We start from the raw sequence: 9633 nt of genomic DNA on the forward strand, positions 1-9633 counted from the left end.
GGTAGATGTATGACGTCCGATTGGACTGGACACATGGATGACTCTTGAATTGCAGTTGATACACAACTATGTATTTTTAGTGAGAAGAATAGAGACATCACAGTAAACTCGGACTGACATTGAGTTTTAATGGTACTATAATGGGGTTTGTCTGCTCAAGCTTGTGGACCTGTTATTGTGAAGCTATGATCACTGGTTGGCCTCAGACAAGTGAAGGCTCTTTGGATTCAACAGCAGATGCTCTGCTGCTTGCAGGCTCTGCTCCCCTCCTGGCTTTGCAACATGAAGTGTCTTTGTGCAAGTGTAGAATTCAGAGTTGAATTAGGAGCCAATATGGGAAACCAGGATGTGTTTTTTGAAAGAAAGTTGGAAATATTTGCCTGTGGTTCATCAAGCAGTTATGAGAGGCTGCGGGAAGAAGGGTATCGTGCTAAACCATCCACGAAAGGGCCACAAAGCATGAGGAAGATGGTTTTAGAAGCAGGAATTATTTAGTGATAGCCAGTGTCAGAGGCATGGATTGTATAGAAAGGACAAATCATGCAATAGCGGACTGCTGATACCCCCCTGAAAACAATAGATGTAAGCCATAAACCATATAATGTAAAAGTTTCATTTCTTGTCTTGTTTTTCAGCGAGCTCCTTGTGGTTTGCATTTGTTGCATTGTCATGTCTCTCTGTAATGACGTATAGACACTTGTGCATATCGGCCTTGCCTGAAGGTCATGCCCAATAAAGACATTTAAGAGAATTGTCTTCCTGTCAGACATCTTGGCACATCAAGAGTTAAATATGTCATTTCTTTAAGATTATCCCACCATCTGATTTCCAGACAATACCACAAGGTGCATGCCAGACATTTTACTGACACTTGTCGATGAGTGGCTGGTCTCCGAGTTAGGCGGCACACATTTGATGCAATGAATGACTGCCTGATCAGTACATTGTACGATTGGACTAGGACTTCTCACTGAGAAACAGACGAGCACCTCTGGGCTTCCAATTGCATACTTTAAGGCTGATCTATGGTGTTCTTTGGACGTTCCATGGCTGTTTACGATATTCTGTCTGCTATTTTGAGGAGTTTATGCAGCATCACGTTTAATATTGTTGGTTTTGCGCAAGACTTCCTCCTGAATAGCATACGATGTGTTTAGGGCATGTCAAAGGACATCTGCAAACATTGTTCACTGCATAAGTTCAGGCTGAATCCAAGCCTTTTCCCTGGCTAGCAATAGACAGCAGCATGTGTTTCAAACTGGCCTCTTGATATTGCTGTATGACTTGCATGATCTGGTATGAGTTTGCTGTAGAGCAGGTCTAAGGGGGGTCAATTTCAGATTTTCATGTTAGCCGCATACAATAATTTTACGTACAATTAATTTAAATGGGAAACACTGCATTGTCAATTGCTGTCCTCAAAATCTGCTGTGAATCTGGCCCTTCTCGACCTACAGTCAACTCCACTTATGTAGGGCGAGTGATTGGGAATTAATGGAGTGGGCTGGGATTCATGGTACGGCTGATACTGGGGTCCTGTTGAGATGCTAAGAGGTCAGCGCAGATCTCCTAAGAGGAGATAGAGGTGGGCCTGTGACTTCTCAAGCACCGGCGGTGCAGTAGTAATATCTTGTATGGTTGAGGTTGGACATCCCATCAGACACTGGAATATTCCTGGGACATCAGATGGTTGGATGATACCGCCTTATTGAACAATATAATTGGTGTATGCCTTGTGCAAGCGATAAGTGCAATAAGGCTGATAGCTACTTTTCTACCCTAAGCCATAACATTTAAACTTTCCTTTAAACATGAATCTGGCACAACTTATACTAGGGTATTGTCACACAGATTTTCACAAAGATACATTGAGAACTCTAATACAAAGACAGAAGGTATCCCATGCAGGCACGTTCACCACACTGCCAAGCGCAAGAGGACTTAGTGGAGTGCTATCGAAGACGGGATTCGGTGGGAGACCGCAGCGATGTGAACATGCATAAAATAACTACGTCAGAGCCACAATTGTCATTGTACACATAAAATGAACTTATTACTGGAAAGGATAACATGAGGCTTTCCCACGGTCAGGCTGGGACAAAAAATACGTCTGGGCACCAAAATAAAAGTGCCCCCCTATAGCGAACCAGATGTTTAAAAAAGTGGCCTACATTTGGAAATGACACGAGTTTGGAACTTGTAAAGGCACGCTGTGTAATTGGTTTGCAAGGTATGGGACACTGCATGTGTTTCTGCTTGCTGCAGGTAATAACTTAGAAATCAAAAGTAAAAACCGTCCCACCAGGCTATAACACAGGCCCACAAACTGCTAAAAACCGGGCCACACACTGATCTGTCAGACTAGCCCATTGGGCACTACCCAACTGCCCCTTAGGCCAGTCCGACCCTGTGTTTTCCATTATACAAATCCAAAGTTTAAAAGCGAAAAAAAGAATCTATAAAAATGTTTTTGTAAATATGTACGGACATGCGCTCTCTGGATTGTGGGACTTCGAAGGGCCCTAGTAACAAACAAAAAAAAAGATCAAGTTATGTTCAAAGATTTGCTCTCTCACTTGAACAAACTTTCAAGCTGTTTTGCAACTCATAGAATTTTTCACGAAAAGGCTTGGACATCTGCAGGCGGACGCAGGTTTCTAGTTGCACACCTGGGAAAGTCAAGTGGCATCTTTTAGAATTGTATGCACAGCTCAAAGGCCGCCCAGCCAAGCAATTATACCTTTTTTCTTTTGTGTTTTTTTTTTCTCCACAGGGACAACATTTTTTTCTCCATGGAGAAACCCTTTCTCATACCTCCACAAAGTTTTGGCTATTCCATAGTTTTTTAAGTCGTGGTCTTCGCGATATGTTTTATTCACTATATGAGCTTCCAGCCCACCCATAAGCCTGTGATTAGCTGGTTCCTTTGTCATTCTCGTAATCTTGCTTTCTATTGTTTTGGCATGCATTTGGCCGACTCGGCGATGCTGCGAGCGCAAAGTAAGTGCTTTTAATCATTTATTTCTTTACTCTCCACTTTCCCGTCGTATGGCACACTCCACTATCCCGCCCACCAAGACCCACCCCTGCCTCCCCGCCCCACAGCGTTACCTGTGTGAGCCGCCACTGTCTACGAGGAATGAGCCTCTAGACTCTCAAGAGACTGAAGTTGCAATCAGCTTACACATTACTCCATTCGCAAATGTGATAATGAGAGAGTATCGGTCAGTGGGCCAAGTATCAAACATGATGATATGTAGTCCGGAGCTAGGAAGGAGGATGTAAAATCAATCTTCAAAGGGTTTTCGGAGAAGCTAAAACATAGCTTACTGTATCAGAGAGGAATCAGTTAGATATCAGTGATGGATGAGCTAGCTACCCGAACAGCATCCTTGGAAACTACTTTGGTAAAATTATACAGAAGGTGGAGAAGAGATTTGACTGTGCTAAAAGCCAGAGATAGATCTGTTCAAGGAACATTACAGAGGCTACAAAATCAGGTCAGGCACACCAACATCAAAATATAGGCAGGGGTACCGGCACTTATTTTGGGGGGCAGCCACTTATTTTTCTGCATCAGACATTTACAGAGAGCAAGAGACGGAAAAATTTAAAAAGCAGAAAGTCAGAGGTAGAGGAAGATGCAAAAAGTGTCACAAAGGAAGACAGCAGGGCCCGTATTATGTACATTGTGCCTCTTCATTATTTGAATGGGTGTACAATTTTAAATTTGCGCCAAGCGCAAATAATAATAAGGCGTCCTAATATGGGGAATGTGCTGCCCCCAGGGCAGCCGCGAACTCGTGCTGCCCCCAGGGCAGTGCATTGCAGTGAAAAACAGAGCGGCTGCTTTGAAGCCGCTCTGTGTTTTCACTGTATAGGAGGCAACCCACCTGCACTTTTAAAGGGTGTGTCTGGGGGGTTTATAGAACCCCTTTACACTGCAAAGGGCTTCTGTCAGGAGGCGCACTGACAGTGCACCACCTTCTAGGCGGCGCACTCCTGACAGCTTCTTAGCCTCTGCGCCTGTAATACGGCGAGGGAGAAGAGGCAAAGTGAAAGCCCCCTGCAGATAGTGCTGGCGCTTCATGTGCGCCAGCGCAATCGGTAATACAGAAGGGGCCCCATTAGCGTCTGTGGCCCTTCTGTAATACCAAAGTGCCCGGGGTATGCAAAGCAGGCTCAAACGCCTATTGCGCCCCCCGGGGCACTTTCTGTAATACGGCCCATGGTACCTACAGGGTTGAGATAAAGGGAATGGAGGTGCCTGGTAGTGGATTAAAGAAGTAGGAGGCGGATTTAGGACTACGCTGCCTTGGCATTCCATGAGTGCACCTGACCGGGTGTTTCAGAGCTTTGGGCACCGTCACTCTTTCATTTACAAATTAAGCACTGATTTAGGGATCTAACGAGCACCATTCGGTCTGACCTGTGTCATTTGACAGAAGAAAGATGACAGCTTCTTACAAAAACAAAGGCAGATCAACAAGAACAGGGGGCCAAAGTGCAGCTGAAATTTCCAGCCTTTTTGAAGATCATGTGGAACAATAAGATGCGGATAGTGCTGTAATACAGATAAGAAAACTAGTAAGAAAGCATGAAGAATAATCCGAAAATAAAGAGGGACGTGCAGGGTCCTGCAGTAGGGTATAATCAGTACAACCAGTTACTACATTGCCATCCTAGGATAAGTGGGACAATGCTAAGAATAAGGCTTAGATGGACACGTGTTGGGGGGAGAGTAGGGGGTGCAGGACACTCAAATGGGCAACCAAGGTGCGGCAATGGCTGTGACGATATGGGAGGTTTCCCAAGGGGGTTGTACTGGATGGGGAGCAAGTTCGGAAAAGTATAAAAGTTCTGTCCTCATCACTCAAGTTTGCTACCATAGAGGCGTGATACTTATTTAGTCAGGGATTCTAAGGATTAGCCAGAATGGGTAAATATCCTTTAAAGTGAGCAGCCAGAAATGCGAATGGGATGAGGTCTTACATGAAAAAAAAGAGAATAACTGAGCGCCTGAAAACAAGGGTCAGCAGAACCGCTCTAGAGCCAGAGAACCAGGTCAGCAGAGCTGCTGTACTGCCTGAGAACCAGGTCAGCAACGCTGCTCTAGAGCCAGAGAACCAGGTCAGCAAAGCTGCTCTGGAGCCAGACAACCGGGTCAGCAGCAAAGCTGCTGTAGAGCCAGAGAAACAGGTCAGCAGAGCCGTTGCTGAGCCAGAGAACCAGGTCAGCAGAGCTGCTCTAGAGCCAGAGAAACTAGGTCAGCAGAGCTGCATTAGAGGGAGAGAACCAAATCAGAAGAGCTGCTTCAGAGCGAGAGAACCAGGTCAGCAGAGCTGCATTAGAGGGAGACAACCAGGTCAGCAGAGCTGCTTTAGAGCCAGAGAACCAGGTCAGCAGAGCTGCTGTAGAGCCAGAGAACCAGGTCAGCAGAGTTGCTGTAGAGCCAGAGAACCAGGTCAGCAGAGCCGTTGCTGAGCCAGAGAACCAGGTCAGCAGAGCTGCTGTAGAGCCAGAGAACCAGGTCAGCAGAGCTGCTCTAGAGCCAGAGGGTGTGGCTTTGTTGGTAAGGAGCAATGCAAATATAGAGATTAGCCATGCGGAGGTCAATTTATGTAGGAGGTGCGAAATAGCAAAGCTTCAATTAGTGCAGACTTGGATTCTATGGCTCCAACTTAGGTGATCCAACTGTTTTAAGATCTTTTTGATAAACTCTTAGACGATAATGCTCCATTCCTATGTGGCGGGTGGGGGGTAACATTCTGTTGAATGATAAACTAGACCGATCAGCTAGTAGATCACACTGTAACTCTCCTAGGATGATAGGCTGCCTGAAAAATATAATGGAGGACTTGGTACTGGTTGATGTGTGGAGAGCAAGAAAGACCGTGTAGAGGACACACTTATTTTATAGCAAACAATATGGCCAGCTCTCGATTAGATTCCTGGATCAGAGGGTTTCAGAGCGGGTGACACACTAACGGGCTTATTACCCCGGAACAGGAGCTTCTTAGATGCCCTATCTGCACCTACAGGGCTACGCCCTTATCCCACTCCGAACCTGCCTGCCTGGAGATGGCCCTGCTGAATTGCAGGTCACTCCCTAAACACCACATTGAAATTAACCTACTATTAACAGAGTCAAACTTGGACGTTCTGTTTTTAACAGAAACTTGGCTGTCCGTGAGCTCCGACCCGGACATCATCCAAGCACTACCTCCTGGGTACCTCATTAAAACCCTCAATAGACCGACAGGAACGGGAGGGGGCATCGCGATTATCTATCGTGACAACCTCGCATGTCTATTCAAAGACAGCCCCATTCTCGACAGTGAAAATGTCCTCTTTTCTTTACACCTGCCACCTTCTACTACACTAACTGGGGTGTTAATCTACCGTCCGCCAGGACAGGTAGGGAGTTTCATAAACTCACTCATTGATGCCATCTCCTCCCTGGCGTGCGGGACGCCAAACTTTACAATCCTCAGGGACTTAAATCTCCACTTCGATGATCAAGGCAATAAACTTGCCACAGACTTAAAAACTGATCTAAATTCCCTGAATCTACAACTACTCAGTAATGATCCCACCCACATGAAAGGACACCTATTGGATCCCATCTTCTCTAACCTCTCCAAACTCTCTGTTCAAACTCCTCTCCCTCTCCCCTGGTCTGACCACTTCTTGGTTCCTCTCAAATTCCAACTTCCAGGGAAGATCTCGGATACTCCTCGCCCCCGGGCCCCGTCACGCCCATGGAAAAAACTAGACACTAGCCTATGGGAACGCTCTCTGTCCTCCACTCTACCCACAATCGACCCCGACCCCTCCAAAGCCGAAATTCAATTACATAATTGGATTAGCGACTCTCTCAATACAGTCCTGCCACTCAAAGTCCTCCCTCCCAACAGGAAATCCTCCAAACTACCGTGGTTCACTGAGGAATTACGTGAATTAAGACGGAAAGGCAAAAGGCTTGAACGCCAATGGAGAAAGCACTGGAACACAGAAGACAGAAGTGGATACAAAGCCCACATTAGGCTCTACAAAAATGCATTAAAAGCGGCACAGGCCGCCTACTTTGAGGATCAAATAGCAGCCGCGACCAACTCCGCAAAAGAGACCTATCGGATAGTCAAACTCCTCTCCAAAATACAGGAACCCCCTCCACCGCCAGACCTGGATGGCACAAAATGCAACCAGATGGCCGAATTCTTTTCGAAAAAAATCGAAACAATCCTCAACTCCCTCCCGGCGGCGCCAACTGCACTAAGAGGCCCTTACCACCCGGCCTCCCAAGACACCCCGAGGTTGCTCTCCTTTCCCCAAATCACCACCGAAACGTTTCTCAACGTCCTGCACAAAGTCAAAAGCGGCGCCCCGTCAGATCCAGCTCCGATCAGTAAATTGAAGCAAGTTGCTTCCACTATAGCCCCTCCTCTCACCAACCTGATCAACGCCTCTTTCGAACATGGCACAGTCCCAGCAAACTGAAAAAAAGCCACTGTGAAGGCTCTCATAAAAAAAACGCATCTTGACCCCACAGACCCATCAAACTTTAGACCGATCTCACTGCTACCGGCGATGAGCAAAATCGCCGAGAGAGTAGCGAATCAACACCTTTCTGAGTTCCTAGAGACCAACCATCTCCTCCGCCAAACCCAGACAGGTTTCAGACCAGGACAAGGGACGGATACCGCATTGTTAGCCGTGGTCGAAGAAGCTAGGGGCATACTAGACATAGGAGGATCAGTGGCAGTGATCCTCCTCGACCTGAGTGCCGCCTTCGACACGGTGGACCACGCAACCCTTGTTCACCGTCTTGAACTGATAGGAGTGGCGGATTCCGCTTTAGCCTGGATCTCATCCTTCCTTGAAGACAGGTCTTTTCAAGTGACAGATGGGAACTCCATCTCCAAGGCTCAGGCACTCAAGTGTGGGGTGCCCCAGGGGTCCTCCCTGAGCCCCACACTTTTTAACGTGTACATGGCTCCCCTCGAGGATGTTGTCAAACCTTTTGGGATTAAATCAATAATGTACGCCGATGACACTCAGCTCGTCGTTTCCCTCAACCAATCAGACAACGCCCTCACCAATTTATTTAGTTGTCTGGAAAAAGTGCACCAATGGATGTGCGAGTCCCGGTTGAAACTGAACGGGGAAAAATCAGAAATACTCCTCCTAGGAAACCCAAATAAAATCCCCACACCTCTTCCCTGGCCACCATGCATGGGATCTCCACCATCCCCAAAATCCGAAGTAAAAAGCCTAGGGATATGGCTGGACCAGGATCTCAGTTTTAAAACACAAGCGAGGAAAACTGCGGGAACGTGCTTCGGCCTTATGAAGATGGCACGAAAGATCCTCCATCTACTCCCCCCTCAATCCAGGAAGCTCTTGATGCAGGGGCTGGTGAACTCCAGATTGGACTATGGGAATGTCCTATATCTGGGGGCCCCAGTCTCTGTAGTCCACAGACTTCAATGCGCACAAAATGCGGCGGCAAGAATACTCACAGGAACCGCAGCAAGGAACTCGGCCAAGCCAGCCCTCAGAAGTCTGCACTGGCTGCCAGTCAAGGAACGGGTCAACTTCAAGACCCTGTGCATTGCCCATAGAATACTGCACAATGAAGGCCCTCCCATCCTCAGGCCTCTTGTGTCCCATCAACAATCAAGCAGACAACTTAGATCCAACTCCCTCTCCCTGGCAAAAGTCACCAGAATTAGGAAGGCCAGAACAGGTAGTCGCCTGTTTTCGTACAATGCCCCCAGACTATGGAATGCCCTCCCACTCTCCCTGAGGCAGGAACAAAACCACCTCAGATTTAGGAAAATACTGAAGACCCTACTCTTCCCCTGAGCACTCCCCCACATGACTTCCCACCCTACAGGACTGTGTTCACTAGCGCCGGGATGCCTAAGGGTAGCTGTGCGCTCTACAAAACCCAAAATCAAATCAAATCAAATCACACATCTCATATAAGCCATCCTACCTTGGGGATCATGCCTCTGTTGTGTTAGTTTTGGAGTTGAAGGGGAAAGCTTTGGCTAAAAGATGAACAACCCTCCCTCGTTCAATATTTAGAAGTTAATACACACCTTTTTAAAACAACCTGGGAAGTTGCTGGTTGAATACAGTCTGGGATGCGTCTGAAGCGTATCTGAAGATCATTATCAGCAAGTGGGTTGTTAGATTCAATAAAAGCAAAAGCGAAGAGAACTCGATCCTCAGACAACAAGCATTAAAAATGCAATAGGTCTCACCTTTTATTAACTTAAAGCCATTTTCTTTGCTATACAATACCATTAGCAAATCAAATGGCTTTAACTTAATCAAATGCGAGACCTATTTCATTTTCAATGCTTGTTTAGGACTTGAGCCCTGGTTAGAGCTATTGGCATTGTAAATGATGATCTTTTTTGTTTGCAGTGGAGTAACGTAACCGGTAAAGCAGCTGACTTTGGAATTGGTGAAATAAATTCAAGTTTTAAGATTGATTCCGTCCTGTGCTTTATGTAAATAACCTTTTTTTTTTTTTACTAACGGATGACTATCACTGTTAATTAATAGATGTTGTTACTATTCAGCTTAGCAGTACTCAATTCATCAGCATCAGAAAGATGA

Source organism: Triturus cristatus, chromosome 3_1 (assembly GCF_964204655.1).
Source record: "Triturus cristatus chromosome 3_1, aTriCri1.1, whole genome shotgun sequence".
Taxonomy (NCBI): domain Eukaryota; kingdom Metazoa; phylum Chordata; class Amphibia; order Caudata; family Salamandridae; genus Triturus; species Triturus cristatus.